The sequence below is a fragment of the Lissotriton helveticus genome, chromosome 5_1 (assembly GCF_964261635.1).
Source record: "Lissotriton helveticus chromosome 5_1, aLisHel1.1, whole genome shotgun sequence".
Taxonomy (NCBI): domain Eukaryota; kingdom Metazoa; phylum Chordata; class Amphibia; order Caudata; family Salamandridae; genus Lissotriton; species Lissotriton helveticus.
The window spans coordinates 1,637,775,127-1,637,800,496 of NC_136065.1; the positions used below are offsets into that span (position 1 = coordinate 1,637,775,127).

A 25,370-nucleotide genomic window follows, 5' to 3' on the forward strand; every position below is an offset into this window, starting at 1 on the left:
CGGGTCAGAGGGGCATGGGTGTTCATAGCTAATGAGGTCAGCAATTTCATCCTCCGAGAGTTCCATAGTGCTAGTCGTGGCAGGGGTAGATTTGTAGGATAGGAGGAGGGCCTGTATTTCTTCCTCTGCAAGGTAGCAGGGCTGCCTGTAAGGGCGCAGGTGTCTCAGGGGTAGCGGGAATCGGTGGAGAAGGGGCTTGGAGTAGGATGTGGGGGGTAGAGCTCTGTGAGAGCCTGATCTTTGAGAGAGTGAGCTCGGAGAGGAGCAGGAGTTTTTTGAGGTCCGTGAAGGACTTGTGAAGGACTTGTGGATGCTCAAGGTTAATTCAGTGGCTCTCGGTGGAGAGTGTCCAAATCCCTAAAAGAGGGGTAGTCTTGCGGGCAGGGGGTCGGCGGTGAGGGGACGGACTTGGTGGAGAGTGCAGTGGGCTTAATAGTGTGGTGAAGACGACCAGAGTCATGAGTTCCAATATCCCAGCGGAAGGGAGGATTTAAGGTAGAGGGTTTAGGGAGGCTACTGATGGCTTGTGTAGGTGGGCACGTAGACAGGCTAGGATGTCTAGAGGATTGGACCAAGTGCGTGGTGTCAGAATCCGTAGGAGAGGGATGGGCATGTGGAATGGAGGTAGGGGGTAAGGGCTCTGTCAGTCTGTGTTGGGAGCCCTGTCGTGGGTGGCTGGAGAGAGGGCAAGTTCCCTTGGAGGTTTTGGAGGGGGAAGGCGCATGGGGAGCGAGGATGAAGGGGGTATTGTACATGTTTTTTAAGGAGAGGGAAGAGGTCTGCAAATTTGTTGAGGTCTTTTGGTGGAGCTTGGATCAGGATGAAACCGTTTTTGTATAGGGTAATGGTGAGGTCAGCACGCAGGTTTGCGGAAGGTGGGATCGTGAGCTTGCTGCCTTGTGGAAAGTTCCTGGAATTATGTACGTTGAGGAGGTTCGAGAGTGCATTGCGCCAGACGGACGTTGTCCTGGAGTAGAAGGTAAGGTAATTGATGATTGGGCCCTTGTCCGCGGTGGATCGATGGTCAGAGACTAGGGTCTCTGGGTGCCTTTTCAGGATGGAGTGTTTAAAAGATTTAGCGGTGGTTTTTTTGAGGTTGGGAGGGTAGATAACAGTGTAGGAGCTGTCGCCTGTGGAGGTCAGACCAGGCCCAGCCATGTTGGGAGAGAGGTAGGTCGAAGTCCCCAATAGGTCTGTCCTATGCACAAGGATTGTCTAGTGTGCAATAATGCCAAGAAGTGTTGGCCCCTCTAAAGGGTGCAAAATGTAGTAAAGGTCCACAGAGACAGGCAACAACAAAAAAAATTGTTTTTTCCTTTTCTTCCTTCTCCCCTCTCTCCCTTTCCCTTCTTTCCTTCCTTCTCCTCCTCCCTTCTGTTCTTCTCTCTCCTTCCCTCTCTTTCCTTCCTCTTTCTTCTCTTCCAAGATGGCATCTACTAAGGATCCTAGAGTCCTCTTTCTTAGGCCCAGGTACACTTTGAGCAGTCCTCTTTTTCTTTCCCTGAGATATGAGAGGACAGAGAGATTGTTCAGTCCTCTTTCTATTCCACTGTGTGCTAGGAGCAGTCTGCTTTCCCTTATTATGAGGAGGGTCATGCAGAGACAATTACAGGCTCCCCGGAGAGTGTGGAGTTAATAATACAGCATTGAGGGACTCTTAATTAAGATGGCTGACCCGGACTGGCTCAGGGCCACCATGTTGGGGCCAGGCACCACGCTACTGATGGTAGAGGGAAAATGTTGAGTTGAAAGCTATTCTTCAGCCGCAAGGAGACCGGAAAGAGAACACACAACGGTGGTCGGGACGCCAGCCGGCATCTGCGGGAAGAGGACCGCAGCGTGTTGAAGTGTCCCCAGCGCAGAAATCATTAAGTGGCAGCACGCACCTCGGAAACGAGTCAGAGATGCCTCGAGGTGTGCGACACAGAGTCTGGGCCCCAGGGGGATCTGGGCGCTAGCAAGCATCAAGGGGGTGAGGTCATCTCCTGCAATGGTGGGCTCGACCGGGTCGGGGGAGTACAGTAATGGTCGGCTCCACGGTCACAGCGTCACTCAGATCGGCGCTGCACCACCACGCATTCACGGTTCACCAGCCTACCAGGACAACGTAGGGCGAGGCGGGATCGGCTGCAGCACAGCCGGGTGGTCAGCGTGATAATCTGCAGAGGCACTCACTTGGTATGACCCGTGACCGCAGCGCCACTCTAGCGCAGCTCCAGCTCTCCCAGGCCCTGCTGCAGCGAGCACGAACGACCAGCCCCAGCAGGGTGTCTCACAGTCTCAACGTCCATAGGAGACTCCTTCTGACCCAGTGAGAGCAACAGTTGTCCCCCGAAAAGCGGATGCAGCGCCGTCCAACGTCGGGCCCCGATGTCAGTAAGAACCCAAAGGTAAGGCACGAGTAGTAGCACGGCCGTGGGGCTATGGGGGGGCTATGGGGGGTTGATGCAGGTGGGATGGCCGGGTTAGCTAGGGATATACACTCAAATTGGTGATCCCAAACCCTAGGAGCTCCGGCACTGAGCTCATCCACCATCATCTATCATCCCCAAGTCATTCTCCCAATCACATCTTACTTGTAGAAACGTGTCAAGCGTGTTAATGAAAAGTGGTCTGTATACTTGAAAATCTTCTTTGTGAGTATGTCGTGTATAGTTGGCTTGGCTTTGAGGGCCTAAACTCTGCAATATCTTCCATTTCATTTAAATACAGCTTGAGTGCTTCTAAGCTGGAGATAACGAAATAATTGTGAACTTAATTATCCAAATTCCTAATGTAGCTCAGTAATGTTTTCAGGGATATTGGATAATATGTTCCCCAGTGTTGATAGCCCCAATGTGTTCTATCCTGTCAGTCCCTCTAATGAGGTTACCTCTGAAATAATGATCCTACCCCTACTGGGTATTTCTAAATTGTAAGAGCTGTCTTTGTGGCCAGGGGAATATCTTGAAGTTCCCTGCCCAGTATAACAAGCATTTGCAATGCAATAGGTCACGTATTTGCGCGATTTTAAGCTATTGGCATTGTAAATGACAATGCCTTTTATTTATGTTTTAAAAACGAAAACAAAAATAAAAGGCATTGTCAATAGCTCAAACTCGTGTAAATGCAAGACCTATTGCATTGCAATTGCTTGTTGAAGTAAGGTGGCTTTAGCTGAGTTATCTGCGGAGTGGATTTTATAAATTAATTATTTTCTCATGGCAGTACGTTTGAGTTTATGGAAATGTTTTAAAGCAGCTTTATATTCAGATTACCCTTCCTAGAACTGATGATTACCTTGGAAGGCGAGCAGCTGAAAAACAGGACATTTAACAAACCGACGATTCGAAACAGCCTTTTATTGTTCGGAAGCCAACATCCCCCCTCTCTCCGATACAACCTGCCATATAGCCATGTCAGGGAGAGTCCAGATGGGGGCCCAGCGCCACCTGGCCAGGTTCTTGGCCCGCGCATGAAGAAGAGACAGGATCAAAAATTAGCTAGCATTCACAACAAGAATTTTCAATTCTATTAAGGACACGAAGGCGAGGATTATGCTTCTCTTTCTTTTATTTGCTACTCACAGCAGCCAATGAAAACGAATTGTATGCAAATAAAACTAAATTTCCCATGATGATTGTCCATACATCACTTTTTTTTTTTTTTAAGTAAGGGTTGACCCAACGGTACTGGGACCTGGGTAATCAATGTTATATATAAAGGGGTCCCAGTTGAAACAGTATTAGAGATACACAATTCACATGAAATAGGTATTTTTTTAAAAAGAAACTTTCCGAACAAATTACTCTGAGAGATGTTATTTAATACACATCCTCAATTGCAGATCAGTTGTCAAAGCATTCAACAAAAAACAGTAATGGACTTATTCTTATTGCCCAAGAAAGGAGGGGCGTGGGAAAGGAAGGACAGGTGAGGGAAGGGACTGTGATCAGGATAGTGCAGAAATTAGATAAGTTTCAAAGTAAATTATAAGTGGTCTCATATACATTTAGAGTTTAGTACCACACTGACATATATACATTGCCATTCAGATATTTCATACATTTATTATTCCTATCCCAATTACAAACTAACACAGCCAAAAATGATCTGTTGTTGATGGGTAGGGACGAAAAAAGGCGTGACGACGTTTCGACCCCAAAGGTGTAGGCTGATTCCTGCCCTACTGCGGGGTCTTCATCAGGACAAGTGGGGGTGGGAAGCCAGGGTAGTGAGGAAGGGCACCTATGAGTCAAAACAAACTATTCAGTATGGGGAATATCACATGCTACTCCTTAAAAAGGCTGTAACAGTCACACCATATTACCTAAAACACCACACCGGATCGCGTGGCACCGTCTATAGTATATGATGGGCCAGGAGGCTCCAGTTATGAGAGAGAGAGCGTGAACCTAAAAAGAATTAGGCTTGAGTTAGAAATGTGGGCAATCACAAAGTACGTCCCACATCACAATAAATTCACTTTCTTCAGAGTGTGCTTAAATTAAAAAGCATCAAGTAATACCCAGCCGGGTTAAAAAGAGGGAAATCATCATACAAAAAAGGATGTACCAACCAAAGCACATCGGGATAAACCTACTTCGTAATGCCAAATTAATAAACTACACTACTGTGAAATCTCTGATATTCATAGTCAAAACTCCAGATGAGTGCGGGGTATCGGCTTAAGTAAGATATACCCCGTGATTTATTTTAAAAATAATGTCAGCAAACACAGCGATTCCAAATGCACAAGTTTATAATTACCTAAAGTTCACTGGCTCAAGCAGAACTTCAAAAGGGGAAATTTTCAAACAATCCTTTCCGTGGTGTATTTCAAATGCATTTTACGGCCTGAATAGGATGGAATGAGGCATTCATTAAAATAATGGCCTATACACTAAGATGCAATCTTAGTTATGCCGTATTGATAGTATCAGCCTATCTCACCGTAAAACGTGGCGGTGACATTTAATGTCAATACCGGACTTTAATCACGGGAAATGCGGCAGCCGATTCCGGGCTTCAATCACGGGAAAAGCGGCTTGAATACTCGTGCGGGCTTCTCAAAACGAGTAAAAATCAGTGCACACCATCATGATTATTTAAAGGTAGCGTGCGCGTGTATGTGCAGCAGCTAAATAACTGCTATTCTGTTAGCCAATGGTGATCCCTTAGTCATTTAGAAAAGAGACTACTCCATTGTAGTTCAGGGCCGGCTCAAGTTAAACCCACTATAGCGTTGGAAGAAATTAAAACGCAAATCATATAATTTGCTCAATAAGTATTCAGGAGGATTCTAAATTGTGTTCCACCTGTATTTGAAATTATTAAAGCTATTTTGACCACATTCATCAAATGAGGTCGATACTTTATAGTTAATAAGGCTCACAAAAAGGTTTTTTTTTTAAATTTGTTGGTTGATATATGAATTCTACTATGGAACAGAAACCGGTCATGGGTAAACGATATGGAGATCTGATCGGGAGGCCGTCATATTGGAAGGTTGGATTGTTTCGACAATATACAATGAAGAATCTAATTTACTACATATGGCAAAGAGTTGAATTATAATCATAGGTACTAGACATAAGCTCACAATGTTGCGGCCCATCATGGTAAGAATTCATTACATGATATTGGCGAAATATTTTATCACAGTAAAATTAAATCGCTGCAAAATTGAGTCACTAGGGGGAATGGTGTGGCTCCTTAGTTACAGAAGATTACATAGAGGATGGAGTAGTACAATTCAATTTTACCAATCTTAAAAGTACCAAAGCTTCATTAGATGAAGTTACAGCAATTAGATTAATTCACTAGGGCTGAGTGTATGCTCATCTTTGTTGAAAACACATATATGCAGAAATCGCATTCATTGTTCACAAGCTTGCAAATACTAGAACATTTTGTATACATTGTCGTTCTGTTCATCTGTAACGAACCTGTAAGGAAAAAATACACTCAGGAGAAAACACAATTCCTATAAACAGTTAATGTAGACATGCTAACTGAGCATAGCTAGTGTCCTGTTCATTTAACCCATGTCGTATAGTGTCCAAACAGTTCATCCATTTACTTTCCCTTAGGTCAAGGATAGCACCAATGTTACCACCCCTGGGTCCCAGGGAAACTTTTTCGAGGACCACCCATTGTATCTCTTCTACAGTGTGGCCGGCCCTTCTGTAGTGGTCTACCAGTGGCGCCCCAATGACCTCACATCTAATCCTACTTTGATGCTGGAGGATGCGTGCTTTGACTTTTTGCTGAGTTTGTCCTATGTAGGCTAGGCCACATGGACACAGGATGCAGTAGATGACACTGTTCGTGTTACAATTTGTAAATGTCTTTAGATCTATATTATGATGTTTATAATTGAACTGTTTTGTTTGTACGCACATGGGGCAAGCTTTACAGTTTCCACATCTGTAATTGCCAGTCATAATCGGTAAATTCCACATCGTTTGTAAGGATGGAGGTTCAGGAGTTTCCAGGAAAGAACACACCACATGATCCTTTACGCTTCTTGATTTTTTAAAAGAGTGCATAGGTAACTGCGATTGTCCAATCTCCTCGGACACTAATGGCCAATACTTGTGTACAATTTTTCGTATGTTGTTACTTTGTGTACAGTATGTGGTTACACAAATCATCCTCTCCTTACTGTCATCTTGTTTAGGCTGTGGGGTAAGAAGTTCATCCTGCGGACTATACCATGCCCGTTTCTGGGCTCTCCTAACAAGTCTCAGCGGATATCCCCTTTCTATCAACCTGGAACTGAGATCATCAGATTCTGAGAAATAGTCGTCTTTCTTGGAGTGGAGCAGTTACGCCGTATTCGAAGGAATTGTCCCACCGGTAATACATCACATCCTGTATAGCCCAATAAGAGCCACTGTATCCTGTTTCTCCTCCTCTTTCTTTGCTCAAAACTCAACAGTCAAAACATTAATAATTTCAGTCTAAAACCAAGGAATATGAGTCTCAATAATCATCCTCCAACGTGGAAGAATCATATTCAAACTGGAAAGTTTACGTCTTCTAAACCTGAAGTACACCTGCTCCGTCTTCTTTTCCCGAACCTGAAAGGAATGAGACAGGGAAAACCCGTAACGTCTGCTTATAGAGAATATCAAGTACATGCGGGTGGGTAATTATTACCAATATTGTAATAAAACCGGGTGGGATAATCCTCGCCTCCGTGTCCTTAATAGAATTGAAAATTCTTGGCGCGAATGCTAGCTAATTTTTTATTCTATTACAGGACCGGAGGCTTCGGATTATGCTAGTTTAACGCTTATCCACACAACTACAGGCATATCTCCCACCGGAACATAATAAACTGTATAAATATAGACTGAGAAAATCAATCAGTAGAATTAGAAACGTCCTGAACAATGGAAATCATCAAACAATATTGAGAAGTATGGTCCCTCAAGTAGACTGCGTCTCAACATTTGGTTATGAATACCATATCCTGGCAAAATTGCCCTCAACCACCGGCTATAATAGCCTCAGACACATATGTAAAAAGTGTCTGTAATGTAATCAACAGTAATATGAAGAGTTATACGAAAACCTCAGATAGTAAAGCCGAGGATCACCCTTGCAAGCCTTAAGGTATGGAAAAACACACATAAATTGCATTATTTCGAAAACATCCTGTGACCAGACCCTGACCATATGTAGTCCTGACATTACTTATAGTGCAAACTTCCTGGAGTAGATACTGTACCTGTAAATCGAGGGCTTGTCCCGCCGAAGGAACACCTAGAGGTGGAAAGGCCCCGTAACACAGCCTGACAATAGTTGATTTCTGGTTGACATATTATTATTTAGCCACTTTTCAAATAGGAAAGCAAGAGAATTATTCTGGTCTGGGGTTTTATGCTACCAAAAAGAACCCGAAAAAAACGGCGCAAGTTCAACAACTTGCTCGATCCGAGAGTGAGTCGCAGAAACGGCCGAAATGGCCACTGGGAAGTGAACGCTACTGAAACCCAAGTACATTATCTGATAAACATGCACAAAATAGGAAAAATCAGTTCTCACAGAGCTGACGCATGGTGTACATACCAACAAATGCGACCTTCTAATGCCGAAACATATTGTGCATGAGTGGAAGGACCCAGGAATGTGAAATGAACGCCAGCAGCGTGTCCGAAAACCCGGAAATTACTGTTGATGCCAGAAAAATCCTAAATCGTAACCAAAAACAATGTTTGAAATATATCACCTGGGGAAAACTGTACTTACCGCATTGCCATGTTTCGAACCCTGACCCTGTGCTATCTAAAGGCACACAACTAACCTGCGAGTTGTAGCTCCCTGGTGTATTATAAAGGACAGCTGTACCAATTTACATGATCGCCGCTGCATGAGAAAAGCTGGAATAATGTAAAGGTAACGGAGGACTCCGAGCAGGACGCCGCCGTCTCAAGGAGTACTGGAAATACAAAATGGAGACCTCCATGCGAGAATTGCAAAGATCGCTTCCGCTTAATCGGAGCGAAATTTGCGTCCCCATTCTCCGAAAATATTATGGAACGGAGGAGAACATAATTCAGTCCCAGCAACTGTCGTGAGACAAGGCCTACATTCTATTCCCAATGGATCTGACCTCTAACTGGAACGTCTGTAACTGACAAATCAGTCCTGCCACTAAAAAGGTCTGTGAACAAGAACCTGAAAAGGCTTACAACTACTGACTGTCTTTCGGGTGAAGTTGCCACCCATTGCCATCTGGAGATACCCGAAGTACCAGTCCGTCACTGCCCTGTTTGTTATGGGATGTATTCTGCAATGACCTAAATCTGAGAATTCCGGCAGAATGCCATAGGTCCTGGACCAAGTCCACTAGGAAGGTGACCTTGTACTCTTATACTTGTTGATAGTCCTCGCAGCCAAGATATTGCGTATGATGAGCAATATGTGTCAAGAGGCCCGTGCGGTGTAAAGGACCCGAATGACTGAAAGGTCAATGCTAAACACACCACTACTTTGGCAATCGCCCGAATGGAATCCTCTGCATGGATAACATCGGAAAAGGCTCTTCGTAGCTCTTTAATTTGGAGCGTGCAATATATAACTGAGTTGCGTAGGAATGAGATAACCCTGGAAATCTTATCCAAGAGACACAAGTGTATCGAGATTATAACCGGAATAGTCCAGTTCATAATGTAGCCAAAGAGGGAATCTGACGTCGGGAAAGGTGCGAGGCAAGGCCTATGTCTCTGTTAAGATAAACCTATATATATCCCACTAAACACGAATGGTAAGATGCCTTGTTCCCTTGGGGAAGTAATCACCTATTTAGTCACTTGGTGAGCACTAGAGAGCTGAAGGGGCCTGGAAGAAAAATATATCATCAACCATCAGGCCCGTCATCGGAATGGCCGCGAATGAAGGGAAGGGAAGGTGGCGACAACTAGACGCCCTCCTGAACGCTATATGTTAGAAATTGTGGAATATGATGGGAAAGGAATTGATAAAACTAGTAGGAATCCCTAAACAGCCCGTCAAGGACCGACATCGTGAAAGACCCTCCTAATTCCAGAGGATGTGACCACAAGCCAAATATGTCTACATATTATAGATGCGACCAATAACAAAGCTGTCCCAAAGGGGATCTGTCGCAAAGGGCCAGCGTAGTCAGGATGTCAAGTTGTCCATCCTTATGAAAGGAGTTGCGACTCTCGGAAGAGCTTGCGCAGATGGCGTCATACCGACGCCTATCACTGTTTGTGGCCGACTATGACTAGGATTTTGTCTTTGCATCCTGTCAGGTCCGGGTAAACCCTTTCTATGACAACTAGAAAAGAAGGAGACTGGTGTTGACGTCGGGCAATTCTTCAACCGTAACCAGAAAAGCAGGCCGCAACGCCTCTAACTGTAAACTAATGTGCCCTTGTCTAAACCCTGTCAAACGTGTGCGGATGCCCTAATATCCGTCGTGTTGGTGAGGTAGGAAAAAAAATCATGCCCAAGGATTTGTGGCTTAAGAATGATGATGGGCGTCAATCAAGCCTCGCTACCCTGAGTTAGGGATTGTCATATCTGGGGCCCGGTTGACCTACTCAAGGACGTGGAGAACCCGAGTGTCAACAGAGTTATTTTAGGAAACTTGTGCGCTCCTCTCAACTAGGTGGCATCCTCCATATATATCCCAACCAATCATCCTCAAGGGATATCCGTATTCAATACTGTAGTGCAAAGCACAGAGTAATGGAGGAGTAGAGGGGGAGCCAACCCTGTGCACCCTAAAATTGAAGAAAAATTAATGTATCGGCTCCTCAGCAAAGCTGTAGTCAAATTATTCCAGCCCCACAGGCGTCCGAGTCACAGTGAAATATCAGGAGCGTTTGCGCACTCCAAGGGACAGCCTATTGTTACAGCCTGGAAGGCGTACCAGGAAATCTGCTCATGTAAAGCACGAGGCACTGTGAACCTCGAAGCAAACAGGGGACGTGTGCGACATGCGTAGACCAAAATCGCCCAAATGGAGCCCAATTGGGTTACGCACACCGGAGCGTTATGACTCCATAACCGCACTCTGCTACTAGGGAAAGCCTTTGGCAGAAAAAGCGCGAGACCGCGCAATGATCAGAACAACCCTCTGAAAGTGACAGGAATAATGTTAATTCAGAAACCATAATCATTGAAACACCTAACCTTTGAGGAAAAAATCTAGACACAAACCACTGTCCCACAGTGCCTCATTTCTTAACGCTGCAACAACAGCGCAGTATCGCAGCTCTTGAGCAAGCGTTTTGATTCTGTGTGCGGCCGTGCCAAGGCCTTCCCATGAAGATCAAGCGCAGGCACAATCAGGTATGTCGCAGGCATCATCAGCGCGACATCTCCACTCCTGTGGGAGCGATCTTAGCGTGGACTCTGGCGGGTTAAACCAATAGCACTACCACGCGCACACAAGCCAGTGCAGTATAAATACTGAAAACATTTGTCAGAGAAAATATCAAGCCTAAATTGTAATAAGAATTCGAATTTAAATATAAAATTTAAATATAATTTTGTAATGTGAGAAAAAAAAACACAACCTGGAGAACCTGGGGTCGAACCCTGAACCTCTGGGATAGGAGGCAAAAGCCTTGCCCCTAGGCCACACTGACTCTATGCAAACAAATAAGCGCGTAAACCTGAGGAGGCCTGTGGACCCTGTCAATGGAGCCTATTGAGGGCAGCGCAGCATTTTGAGGTCAGCGGGAGCACAATTAAGCCTGATCAGGCTACCCGCGTTGAAGATTCACCGCTGTACTCGCAGTCAAAGAATATAATAAATGGCGACGCGTGCCTGCTTAAGATCTAATTGAGCCATAAAAAAAGCAGCAGGGTACTCAACGGCAGCTGGGAGTGAAGCAAAGCGCGAACGGGTCGTCAGTGCAAATACTAAAGCTTTGCTCCGGGCAGGAGCGCATCAGCCATTGCACCGCTCCCATCGGGAACCTCTAAAGATGCCTGCAGGCCATCGGGGAAGGAAAAAACATGCCCAGTTGATTATGTACAATGCTTCAGCGGGAGCGCCCCACAGATCACGCCGCTCCCAGCGGGAGCCTCTCAAGCCGTCAGTAAGCGGATAACAATAGCGCCAGCGAGCGCTAAATCGAGAAATATATGGCAATTTAAAAAGGAAGACATAATGGCCCCCAGTACCAACGCACATACTTAAACACAATTATTCAACATAGCGCAATATAAGCGCAAACATAATCGCAACATCGTCAAAGATAATTCATCAGTCAAATAAGACATAAATCATAAAATAATGTTCTGAGCACTTAACTTTCTGCATGAGCAGCAAAGAAAGAGGAGGAGAAACAGGATACAGTGGCTCTTATTGGGCTATACAGGATGTGATGTATGGACAAGCATCATGGGAAATGTAGTTTTATTTGCGTACAATACTTTTTCATTGGCTGCTGTGAGTAGCAAATAAAAGAACGAGAAGCATAATCCGAAGCCTCTGGTCCTGTAATAGAATCCAGTCACGACGGGGTTAACATACACATAACGCCCTCTCCCCTGCAGGACGACGCTTAAAGCGTCATCGGAGATGACCAATCACAGCCGCAGGAGGTGGAGAAAAACTGGGCAAACTGCTCCTAGTGTTTTATGATTCATTTAAAGACCACGTTGATGTGTTGGGAGCTGTACTCTTTTCAATTGGGCCTGTGTTTCTTTCTCTTTCCGGGGGCAAATAATTACGGCCCTATTCCCTAAAGTTGTTGTGGTGTCCAATAACCAATCTGGAGCAGGCAGGGGGAGTGCAGAATATTATACCCCAAGCAGGTCAAATAAGTGCTCAATAGAGTTTCCAATGTGTAGGGAGGACCAGCAGCACTATAGGCAGTTCATGATAATATTTTCCAATCCTGAATACCTACTTTCAAAGTCATGGCAACTCTGAAGAGCTGCAGAGGCAGATAGGGAAAATGCATTGCCATGGGTTAGCTGCGCCTGTAATGGTAGGCTCTAAGTAATTAGCCTTTTGCACATTAGTGTGAGGCGCCCAAATTTCCAGAATGAAAAAGGACTGCACAGAAGGCATCCCCTCGTCCTCGCTCCCCTTTCTTCCACTCTACAAAAATTAAAGCGTGAGCGGTAAGCCGCTCCGGTTAGGGTGGAGAAACGCTCCCTTGAGTGCACGTGAGTCTCTCACACGGGGAAAAATACTGATTACAGCAATACTGACAAGCATTGAAAATGCAATAGGTCTCGCCTTTGATTAAGTTAAGTCCATTTGCTTTGCTAATCGTATTGTATAGCAAAGCAAATGGCTTTATCTTAATAAAAGGAGAGACCTATTGCATTTTCAATGCACGTATTTCAATTGCATGTATTTTTGCAGAGAAAAGATACGCTATATGGTTTTACTAAAAGGATTAAAATATATTACTTTGCTTCTAGGCAATATCTGAATAGAAACATGTGTTTGGGTGGCTATGAAAACGTCCGTGAATCTCATGCATGTCAAGAGAAAAAGCCCTTTCAGGTACATGTGATCGAGCCAGTGTGATTGATGGATGGATGCATATTCAATAAAATAGTGAAAAAATAGTCCATTTTTTTTCTCGAAAATATTTGTTAAATTCATCTGATTCTGCCCTTAGTACGTAAACACAAAACCACTTGTTGCCACAACTTTCTTTCCTTAAGTATGCTCCTTCAAATGGTCCTATCATTATAACTTTGGTTAGAACATGTTGTAAAAACGAGAATGCACCTTTAAACAAACATTGGCGTGATCCGTTCCCATGTGCTACGGTTAAGATTGGCGCGAGCAGTTTCCACTGTGAACATTAATAGATGGGGGTCATGCTGCTTTTTAACTAGCATTTTGGATGATTGCACAGCAGAGTGGAGGGACCATAACAAGTGCAGAACCGCCACCAACTCGTTTGCATGTGTTAACCATTATGGTTTGCCCACATATATAGTTCAGGGACAACGCTACCCCGATACACGTTATTCACTCCCAGGATGGACACCTAACTCCATGTCATCGTGAAAGTCTGTGTTCAGTTCTGGAATTATGCATGACAAACAAGTGCATTCTGGGTGCTGTAGTTTTGGCCTTCTTCCGTTGCTCTAATTAGATACCAACACACTAGACAGCAAGCCTAGGGCACGGGTAGGATAGACTGCACACAACAGCAATGCAGAGAGTGACCCTGGCATGAGGGTCACAAGGCAGCAGACACCGGTGGTGGGGGGGACAGACCCTCCCTCTCCTCCTTATTTGTCCTATAAAAGGTGGGCACTGCTCATTCGGAGCTGTGCGTGTCCTGAGAGGCAGGTTGTGGGCAGTCACACTGACGCGTAGCTCCTGGCACAGGGATACAACGAGTGCTTCGGGAGGATACACACTGCCAGGCATCCGTAGGAGCTGTATGCGCCACCATCAGTCACTGTGGCAGGGAACGCACTTTGTGGCCCTGGGATACACTGTCACTGTGATGCGAGCACACCGGAAACGCGGGATGGGTACACTATCTATGACAACAGCGCATTACAGGGACACAATATATCTGTGACAGGGGCAATTAAAGGCCACAGGGATGCACTGTATTTGTGATGGGAAGACACAGCATGGAGGGACTGTGTGTAACACAAGGACGCAGCACGTGTCACAAGGACACTCTATGTCTGCGAGAGTCACAGACAGCGGGTAGCACATGGAGGCGCTGTGTGTAACACCATAGTGCCAATATCGGCAACATTCATCCGTTCTCATACAGCAACATACATAAATAAACCACATGACACCTTCTTAGTGGAGACATTTGCTTCAGGTTTATTTGCATAACAAATATGCCAACATGGTGGGTTATCTTACGGGCGATCCCAGGGCAGGCCAGCCCCTATGCTGCCTGCTCGCCTGATGAGCCAAATTGCACTGTGGCCATCGCCAGTCGGTGATTACCAATCATTGGGAGGGGCTACCCCTCCCATCAGTGGACTGCCAGTCCACTCCCTTGCTCACGCCCCCCAAAAGGTGGGCAGAGCGTTCCAGACAGCCCCCGATTGCTCAGACCCACAACCGCCCGTAGGGGCGCCATAGTTCTTCCAGGGGACACGCTAAGACATCCCTGGGTATGCTTGGCTTAGCAACCTTGTTGTGCTGCTGCAGTATAGTAGCCTTCTGTACCTTGCAGACTCTGGATCGCCCTGTAACTCCTCCTGCAACACAAAACAATAAGTTAGAATTTCCCCTTCCCCGTACCCCATTTTTGGCCGTCCGCTGGGTAAGCGTAGGGCGGGAAACAGCACGACGGGCAGCGGTCAAGAGTCTGCTCAGTGGGCAGGGGGAAGGTTTTGTACCCCTGTCCCCCTCCCATTGCTGGAAGTGACGCGGCCAGCAGACCCCTTTGGTCTCTCGCCCAGGGAGCCTGGGCAGCCAACTTCAGTGCCTTCCTGTGGCACTAAGGCGGCTGCCCTGTTGGAGGGTCCCCTAAGGGGCCCCCCGGGCAGCCTTGGCATATTACCAATATTGGCAACATTCATCCGTTCTCATACAGCAACATACATAAATAAACCACACAACACCTTCTTAGTGGAGACATTTGCTGCAGGTTTATTTGCATTACAAATATGCCAACATGGTGGGTTATCTTATGGGCGATCCCAGGGCAGGCCAGCCCTTATGCTGCCTGCCCGCCTGATGAGCCAAATTGCACCGTGGCCGTCGCCAATCGGTGATTACCAATCATTGGGAGGGGCTACCCCTCCCATCAGTGGACCGCCAGTCCACTCCCTTGCTCACGCCCCCCAAAAGGTGGGCGGAGCGTTCCAGGCAGCCCCCGGTTGTTCAGACCCACAACCGCCCGTAGGACTAATGGGGCACCTTAGTTCTTCCAGGGGACACGCTATGACATCCCTGGGTATCCTTGGCTTAGCACCCTTGTTGTGCTGCTGCAGTATAGTACCCTTCTGTACCTTGCAGACTCTGGATCACCCTGTAATTCCTCCACAGCTCTGGGGGTGGCCACCGTCACAACCAGGGCCCCCCACCAAGGTAGACATCTTTACCTACATCCTGCTTATTCCCGGGCCTCTCCCAGGATTAGCAAAAACAAGTCCAAGCCCATACTGGACCGGAGGCCAGCATGCCCCTCATGGACAGGTGCCCCCATCCTTTTTCAACTCCCTGTGGAATTTAGCCTGATAAAACCCAAAGCCCTTCTGTTTAGGGATGGATGCATAACTTACACCCAGGGGAATTCATTTCTGGCCGCAGGACCCTCCAACCCTGGAAAGTCAAATCATTGCCTCCCACCTGTCATACCCCAGTGGTGAGAGGGGTGACCGCCCCCCCTGGCTGGGCCACTGCTTCTACAGAAGCTGTTCTAGTGCCTGCACAATTACACCACCCCTCCCAGGGTGACTTACGGCCGGCTGTCCCCTTAAATGCCTTGGGATTCCCATCGCCCCACCTGTTAGCATATCCTGCTGAGTCTGCAACTCGGTGGGGGGACACAGTATCCGTGGTACCCGCCTCACCCAGCCCTTCCTGTATAAGCGCCCAGGATGGCCTCAAACAATTAGTTTGATGTTGGTTCCATATTAACATTGCCTGACTGAAAAGCAATACCTTTGACAAGCTAATCCTGACAGGGAGTGCCAATGTGGGTGGAGGTAGGAGTTATCAAGCACGCCTTACTTCCTTTCACCCAGTAACTGTGTATAGCACTTGTCAGAGTCTGCCCATCGCATTCAGCCAGTCACCATCCTAGGTGATGCCTTGTCCTCCCAAACTTCTGCTAGTAAACCAGGGAGCAGACAGGACCGGGTGAACCAGAGGGGAACTATATGTCTAAATACCTGCCCTTTTTATGAATACTGGGAATACCAAGTGTTCTTTAATACTTTGTAGCCCATTTGTGCTTAACACAGGGGTTTCCCCAATCTTATGACCCATAGCACACTCGTTGGATGACCAATTCCACGACCTGCATGGTTGCCAGTCAAGGCTAAAGGGCGGGAGAATTTACCTGGTATTGTCACTCAACACAATGGTACTCGTTTCAACGACCACAGAAGGTTGAACTGCTAAGTGGACTTACCAGGATCTGAACCTGTGACCAGCAGTCGAACCCAACCCCCTTTCAGTTCCGCCGCTCCTCCTGCCTGTGAACTTGTAACCCGGGGCGGCCTTCAGGCACCATAATCCATTATTGGACCTGCTTGAGCTAGAAACACACATCTAAAAAGACCTTCCAACCGGCTACCACCAACATTGCAGTCCAACTGTTCGCTGCCAACTACCAAGTTAACTTTGCTTAACAGAAGCAACTGGTAACCTTCCAACAATTTAACCTTAACAATGCCCGCAAAATGTGCTCTGGTAGTTGTCCGTATTAATGCTCCATCCCCTCCATATCAGCACTAACATGGCAACCCGCATCATCTTGGGAATGTCACGCTCACGCCCCAGCTGACAAAGTGCCTATTCGCGTGTAGCCCATGGCCTTACGTTTATCACCAACGGTATACCAGTGTTATGTAGAAACTTAGCTGCCTCTACAGCTCAGTGTGTGTTGCACGATCACAGGTATGTCTGCCTATTCAGTTTCTGGCTGCAAAGTTTGATGACCTTGCCAGCCCCAATCCTGGGGGAAATAAAAGGAAGCTTTACCGCTACCCATGACCCGCAGCCGGTGCTAATGATGGTGCAAATAGCACCGGTAAACTAGATGCTGTACTATCACATAAGAGGGCCATTGCAGCACTTATTAAAGTCCATGGCTAACGTACTCACAGTATGGCAGAGACAAGAGATGCTTAAATTTAAAACCCATTAAGATGATCGTTAGCTAAGCACAACATGGAGAGATCCTGAGAAATGAGGTAGGGACCACCACCATGCCCCGCAAGTGAATCAGTCCAGGCTTACTTTGCCCCTGTGCAGTAGTGTAGCCACAATTCACCGGCGTCTAACCTGTGCCGTCTTCCCCTGCTTCTACTGGGCACCTCTGCCTGATGTGAGGGACCTAGGTACATGGTCCCCCTGCATGGCAGCCTGCCAGTGAGATACTACCTCACAAACCCCATAATCACCGATACCTGCCTTTGCTAGAATCTTGTCAAGCCCAGATATACCAAGCAAAAATGGCTGTATTCGGTCAATTCACCCGACCATACCTCAAACCCACTGAGACAAGATGTGGCCAGTTAACCTGCCCCAAACTCTTCGGAAACAACAAATAAGCAGGATCTGACTACCCCTGTAACCCGCTGCTGGTGCTAATGCTGTATCAATAGCCTATTGAACGTAAATGTAATTCCATTACTACTGTTGTGGAAGAACCCACAACCATTGGCTCTCCCTGGTTCAATACCTTCCTGCTAATAATGGCTTCCTTGAAGAATGTTGAAAATTCTTATGTTCTGCAATGAAGGGACTGCAAGATCTAATGAGTTTCTTATAAGGTACAACCAAGTTCACCACCCACAAAATTACAACTTTATCGCCGTGTTGCATGGGTAAGGGAAACCTGTCAAAGTATCCAAACGCAACTAAGAATTGGAACCGTACCCTTAAACTAACCATCGCTGGCCCCGAACGAGGCAAACAATGCTAGGGCAACTCAGCAGCCTCCCTCCAACTTTCATGTTGGTTATATGCTCAAAAGACTGGCAGCTAATAGCTTGTTCCTCCGTGTGACCCCTGCTTGCCATCCTTGTAAGGGGGTGGCATAATGACCACTTAGCATGCACCCTTTTTCACATGCTCCCCCTCTCTCTGATTAATTGTAGGTCTGTGAGGAAGCACAAGTTTGAGATACACGATCAACTCATGGAAGGTACAATGTACAATATATATGATGTTGTGCAGGAGTAGAGGAATCTGAACCTAATAGTAACTGTGATGAAGACGTGTGCTAGTATTAAAAACTGTGACCTATAGATTATGCACGGTGCTTAGCAGCACAACTTGGCCCAGCTCCTCAACTTTACAAACTTAGGAAGCAAACCTTTGCTGGTTACTCCTAGCTCCTTGCCGTGAACGCCTTACCCACGGAGCTCCCTTACTACAGGAGCATTTGTCCAAACAGAACTAAGTGTGGGCCAGAATAGAGGAGGTATATGAGGGCTAATACAGGCCCCATGTAGATACTGCCAAAGGTATCCCCCCTTAGTACCTGTTTAACTACTAAATAAATACTGTATAAGGGAACAAAATATTACCCGTGCATCCAGCCATGTGCCTTCCACTGCGTGTGAAATCTTGTCGTTATTTTATAGGCAGTTGATCTGTTTGAGCTGCAACATCTATGACTTTATTTCATTTCACTACAACTCGTGCTGGAGATGACGGATTTAGCCGCATGTCCCAGGATATGGCCATAAAGCGTGGCATTGCATATTACCAGTGGCCTGGCTGTGAGGGGGCTGCATTATCACTGATGTTGGCCCATGTAGTGCGAAGTTCGGCCACCTCCTCCAATATAATTAACTGACACAAAGTACAGACCCTCATGTGTGCATGTGCAAAGCATGAGTCTATTGTCAGTCCGTGGCACCCCATGTGCACTTGCACACCGAATCCTCTTGTGTACTTGCAAACGGTTTCACTTCCTGAGTACTCGCACCTAGTGTGTAACTGCACCGTGTCACCTCATGTGTAACTGCCCCATGTCAACTCATGTGTAACGGCGCAGTGTCAGCTCATGTGTAACTGCACAAAGAGTCACCTCAAGTGTAACTGCAGTCTCTCCTCATGGTAGCTGCACCCCGCATCACCTATTGTGTAAATGCAGACATCATCATCGCATGTGTAACTTGCAAATAGCGTCACATCCTGTGTAATAGCAGTTACCTCCTGTGTAACTGCACCTCACGTGTCCTCATGTGTTGCTGCACACAGCACCTCATGTGTAGATGCATACTGGGCCACCTCATGTGTACCCGCACCCAGCGCCGCCTCATGTGTACCCGCACACAGCACCGCCTCATGTGTGAATACAGTCACCTCATGCATAAACGCACCCAGCGTCACCTCTTGTGTAAATGCAGTCACCTCATGTGTAAACGCATACTGCGTCCCCTCCTGAGTAATCCTGGGTGTGGCCATATTAGCAAACAAACTGAAGATGCCCGGGCTGCTAACCACACATGCGTGCCCCTGTTATGGTGAAGTGTCACCCCTAGTCATTGAAACGTCACATTATTATTATTATTTTTTTTTTCCAAAACCTTTATTTGTACAGAAAGGAGATACAAGGCTGGGCCTACAACCGATCTGGCCGGCCACATCATGATAAAGCAGTCAAAAATTTCCAAGATAGTAGTCACAGAATCAGAGAAAAATTGTACATTCAATATAGTCGCTAAAAGAGTGGGGGAAGTATGAGGATCTATACGGCCAGCAATCAGGAGTAAAATAGGTTAATTTTATAATATAACGATAGGGCGTATGGCAGGCTCAGCGAGAACAAAACAATATCCGGATACCCCGCAAAAATCATTAACAGCCAAAGGATAAAGGGCAGCAATGTAGAAATGGCAGTACTATACACATCGGTAGAAGGACAGACGTAGGAAACACAAATCAATATGCAATCAATAATAACTTGGCGTACCCACCACCCAATAGCACGTGGATACAGTACAGGGGGGCCGGAATAATAGTATCATTAAAACTAGCCCGCCATACTAACCTGGGGAGAAAAAAAAAAAAGGGAGGGGAGGGAGAGGGAAAAGGAAAAAAAGAAGGAAAGAAAACACAGATTAAAAGAAGAGGAAGCCGCGTCGGAACAAGCCCCCCATAGCAAAGAACACACATAGGAACAGGGGAATTGCAACGATGAGGGCACGGGAGTCGCATCGGAAGCAGCAGAACTTTTAAAAAAAGGAACAGTGACATCACATATCCCACCCAATCATACCACGGGAGGCAAAGGATAGACGCGGCGCCCCCATAAAGATATACAAAAGGGCCATAGAACTAAAGAAATAAAACAACAAAAAAGACCCAACCCACCCATCCCACCCAGCACCCCTGCAGAAGGCTACGGCCTACCCTCCAAACAGCGTGCCTGTCGCCCTAAACCAGAACCCGAAATATAGAGGAGATAAGAGAGAAAAGAAGCAGAAGACAAAAAAAGATACGGAAACAAAATAAGAAATAGGAGGGAGGAGCATGAGATCAGAAATAAATACGGTCGGCTACAGCCCTCCACCCAACCATACACTACAGTAGATGTGTACCAGAATGATATAGACTCGAGCACAATAAAACTTTCAGAGAGGTTTCTCATAACACTATAAATATGGACAACTCCGCCATGAATTCGTATACCAATAATCTTTCGGGGGCCATGCATCTCACCCCAATCCCTTCTTCACCGCATTTACCACCCACCAAATAACAGCCTGAAGCGTGCAATACGATGCGAAGCAAGCACACAAATGAAAAGGAATATGATACAGATGCTGGTCAGAAAGGTCAATGAAAAAGCAAGTGAATAAAAATTCAAATAAGCAATCCAAATATATCAGCAACAGCAACAGGGGCAATAAAAAACAGGAGTGCAGTCTCGTCGTTCGAAAAGGCGGGAGTATACTGGCAAAATAGAAACAAGACCTCATCAAGGTAAAAACAAGCAGCAGTCCGCCATCTTTCTCAGGCACCCGGGGATGACCGGGCCCTCGCACAGTGTCTAAGTCTCCAGTTTCCGAACACCGAACAGGAGGTTCTTAAGCCGCCGATGTACAAATCCGTTGGTGGATAGCAGCACCATAGTTCGGAGCCATCGAGGGGGGTGAGGCGATGGTATCACCGAGGCAAGAGGGGACCTTGAAGGAGCGTTCACCCAAAATGGCGGTGGAACGGGACAAGTCCTCAGGAGCACCGGGGGCCAAGGTCGCGCGTAAAGATCTCAAGGCAGCAAGAACGTCGCCGATCGTAGGCTCACGGCCACATGGCCATATTTCCGCGCAATCTAGCAACCGGAGATCGCCATCAGGAGGAAATCCACAGCTCCAAACTGTGGCAGCCATTTTGTAAATTCAACCCCTTCTTCACTCTCCGCCACTCCCGGAGCAGTCCACAGATGTAGGCCTTTACAGATGTCTGGGGGGGTCCCGGCAATGACCACCGCGGTGCAGAAAAGAGAGCCCCACCAAGCGGAGAGTCGCCTATGTTCGAGCCGGCGCTCCTCAGAAGTAGAGCTCGAGCGCGAGGGTCCAGGGTCGGTGGACGGAGCGGCGGCGGGGAAACCCCTTTACACGGTTAGTCCATGGAGCACCGCGCCCCGCATCAGCCTCACGGCCGTCAAGGCAGGCCCGGTTCAGGATCACCGGGGATTTCTCACAGTGGCTCTCTCTCGTGGTGCAGTCTCTCGGCCGGGGCCAACAGTCACCACAACGCCAGGCCGGATCCAATAGGCGAAGCCCCGGTCTCAGCTTCACAAAGGCCCCGGTTTCCGCAAGAGGGCACAACTCCGGATCCACCGCAAGCCGGAGCCTCCAGGTCAGACGGTGAGTAGGAGCGAAGTGTTACGTTTCTCTTTTTTCTAAAATGTATCGTCTCTGGGCAGGATATGTAGCAGGATATGTGAGTCAGGCCAGAGGGCTGACGGAGCCGAGCTACAAGGCGACCATTTCGCTCGCGAGCTTGGCTCCTCCCCATTGAAACGTCACATTATTACTCTGAAAATTGGAGCATGTCACATATAGCGTACTGCCTTGGCAGCTGTGTTGAATTAATTTAGCTAACATGCAGTACACTTATTGTCCTGCTCATGTTGTAAAGCCCTCCGATTCCTTCGAGCCAAGTCGGCACTATGTAAGACTGCAAGTAAATTACACAATTCGGATGGACTCCGGCGCAGGAACGAGCACGGTGCACAACACTCATTCAAGGGTAACCACTCAGGCAGCAGTTGCCCAGCTACCACTGGCGCTAGCAGCGCACCTGCGCATTCCAGGTTCTGCTGGCCCGTTTGTGCGCAGGCAGGCCTGATCAGCCACACCGACGAGAACCACGGCAACCCTTGAATGCGCATGGGTTGGAGGCATCAACAACACTTAGGTTGGTCGTCCGTGGCATCCGACAACCTAACCCGATCCCACCAGTCTGCGGGCCCTGGCCAGAATAACCCTGGAGGCAGGATACATACACAAACATACTCTACTACTGTAACATTGTGACTGGACATTCACGCTCTTCTTATGAGGTTGAAAAACACAATTACGTCTGCAGCCCGCTGCCACATGGACGTGTGTTGCGTGCATAATCGGGAAACCAAGGAGAGAATCTGGAGTCCAACTATATCACGAGGAGGGAAGTGAAAATTAGCTGCAACTTCCTTGCTGAAGAACTGAATTGAGAGGCATGTGCCGGATGTAACAGAATGCGGCAGTGCCTCCCGGTGGCCAAAACACCGCTATCCTCATTCCTACAAGTCGGAACTATAACTGATTGTTAGCTGCATAAGATAAGAAGCCGCAACTATGGGTTGTGTATAATATTGCGCACGCTTTGCGCCAACCGCAAACAAGTTGACGTACAATTTGTCCTTCCTTACACTTTCCTGGGCAAAAAGCATGCTCGTCATCTGACACACTTGGTCAGGCACCCCGAGCCGTTGACTCTCTTCCTACCACCCGGACACTTCTAATCCCGGTGCGGGAGGGAAGTCCTCTGGTGATTACTTGTACACAAAGATGACCGCATGGCCGGGACGTTCAAGACTGTAGCGCTAGGCCAGAAAATCCATTGTTCTCAAACAATAGTCCCGCCTACTGTGCTAATCTTTCCCAAAGCAGGGGGGGGGAGATGACTTTAATTATATTGTACTGATTATGGCTTCTGTTAACCCCGGATTCCTATGCAGCCAATTCCTGTCCTTTAAAGAGCAGCATAGTGTATTCTGTATTGTCAAACCGCATTGCCAGGCACTTGGCACGGTAGATAAGTAATTTGCCCCTCAGCAAAGAGGGATTGACACACTACGAGCACACGTAAATCTCACAAAGCAAACCCCCAACTGTGCCCCCTCACCCTGCAACTGCAGCTGCAGCTGATAATTGGCCCCATAGCTGGAGACTTCATGCAACATAGCGAGCAAGGAAACATCGCGGATCAATTAGTGGGGGAACTAGCTGCCTCTGCTTTTTTTTATGTACATAATGGCGAGGCTTGACCCTAAAGTATGGAGCGCTTACATGAGCCCCGTTATACATTGCACCTTTAGGCACGGAAGAGATTTGCCCAGAATCACCGGTTGTGGCGCGACCCCCGAGGCTCGAACCCTGGTTCCCGCACCAAGGTCTGCATTGCGGACTTGACCTGACAGTATGGAGCGCATGCATGAGCCCCGTTTGCTACATTACACATTCAGGCACGGGAGCGAAGTGATTTGCCCAGAATCATCGGGTGTGAACGCGAGCCCCGCCCCCAGCACCAGAGCAGCGGGAACTCCACCCAAGAGTTTGGGAGGGAGGGCGAGGGGTGAGGGAGAAAAGTAGACCAAAGTATTTGAGTGTGAAAAAGGCGCTTTATTAGGAAACAGGTGCACATTACAATATGTAAAACCTGGCAAAGCCTGACAAAACTAGACCTCACTAAATAAATAAATAACTCCAAACCCCGCCCCCACCCCCTCCCCTAAAGTTCTTTGGCCCCTCCCCCACCCGACAATACAGCATTAAAACATTACAATAACATTATAAACATAACATCATCAATAAAGCATTAAATCATCCATTAAATCATTACGTCATCACTTAACACATTACGTCATCAACAATCCCCATCACATAATGAAAACCAGGCCCTCTATAACCAAAGCCTGTCTGACCCTTCACCCCTGTCAAGACCCCCCAAAACCTGACGGTCAAGCAATGACCAACTTCCCCTTAACCTGTCAATCAGTGAATCATACCAATACTCACCAAAACTTTACAATAAACAGCACCGAAACAGCAAAAAACCCGCACTGCACCTGTTCCTAGCGACAAATACAAACCAAACACCCCCTGCACACCTGTTAACAAGAAAACAGCCTCTGGACACGAAAGAAGAAACTATAAAAATAAGAAAAAATGTCAAAAACCCTACAAAAATTAAGGAGGAAAGAACATTTTCACCAGAAGTCAATAAAAAAGTTTTATGAAAAAGTTTTATGAAAGGGAGGGAGGGCGGGACAAAAAACGCTAACTGTCCTCCTAGCCACCAGGTCACCAAACCTAAAATGGTGGCAAGGAGGAGGGGACATCTGGGTTTATAATTGGGCTGGTAAAAACCTACTAGACCAGCCCAATTCTAGAAGGTTCTACCTATTGCTTAACCCCTCGCAGCCCTCCCAAAATGCCCGGGGGAGGAGACCTCCCTTCGGTCAGCTCCCTCCCCCAAGCCCCCCTTGGGAGGGAGGGCGAGGGGTGAGGGAGAAAAGTAGACCAAAGTATTTGAGTGTGAAAAAGGCCGCTTTATTAGGAAACAGGTGCACATTACAATATGTAAAACCTGGCAAAGCCTGACAAAACTAGACCTCACTAAATAAATAAATAACTCCAAACCCCGCCCCCACCCCCTCCCCTAAAGTTCTTTGGCCCCTCCCCCACCCGACAATACAGCATTAAAACATTACAATAACATTATAAACATAACATCATCAATAACGCATTAAATCATCCATTAAATCATTACGTCATCACTTAACACATTACGTCATCAACAATCCCCATCACATAATGAAAACCAGGCCCTCTATAACCAAAGCCTGTCTGACCCTTTACCCCTGTCAAGACCCCCCAAAACCTGACGGTCAAGCAATGACCAACTTCCCCTTAACCTGTCAATCAGTGAATCATACCAATACTCACCAAAACTTTACAATAAACAGCACCGAAACAGCAAAAACCCC

General features: G+C 47.0%; 1 long non-coding RNA gene across 1 annotated transcript in view; it reads left to right on the top strand.

Moving 5' to 3' along the window:
* Nucleotides 1-1,590: 1,590 nt before the first annotated feature.
* LOC144755672 (uncharacterized) overlaps nucleotides 1,591-25,370 on the top strand; it is an 83,546-nt gene continuing 59,766 nt past the window's right edge. Inside the window, exon 1 of the long non-coding RNA XR_013594948.1 lies at nucleotides 1,591-2,390. This is a non-coding gene — a long non-coding RNA (uncharacterized LOC144755672). The remainder of the gene's footprint in view (nucleotides 2,391-25,370) is intronic.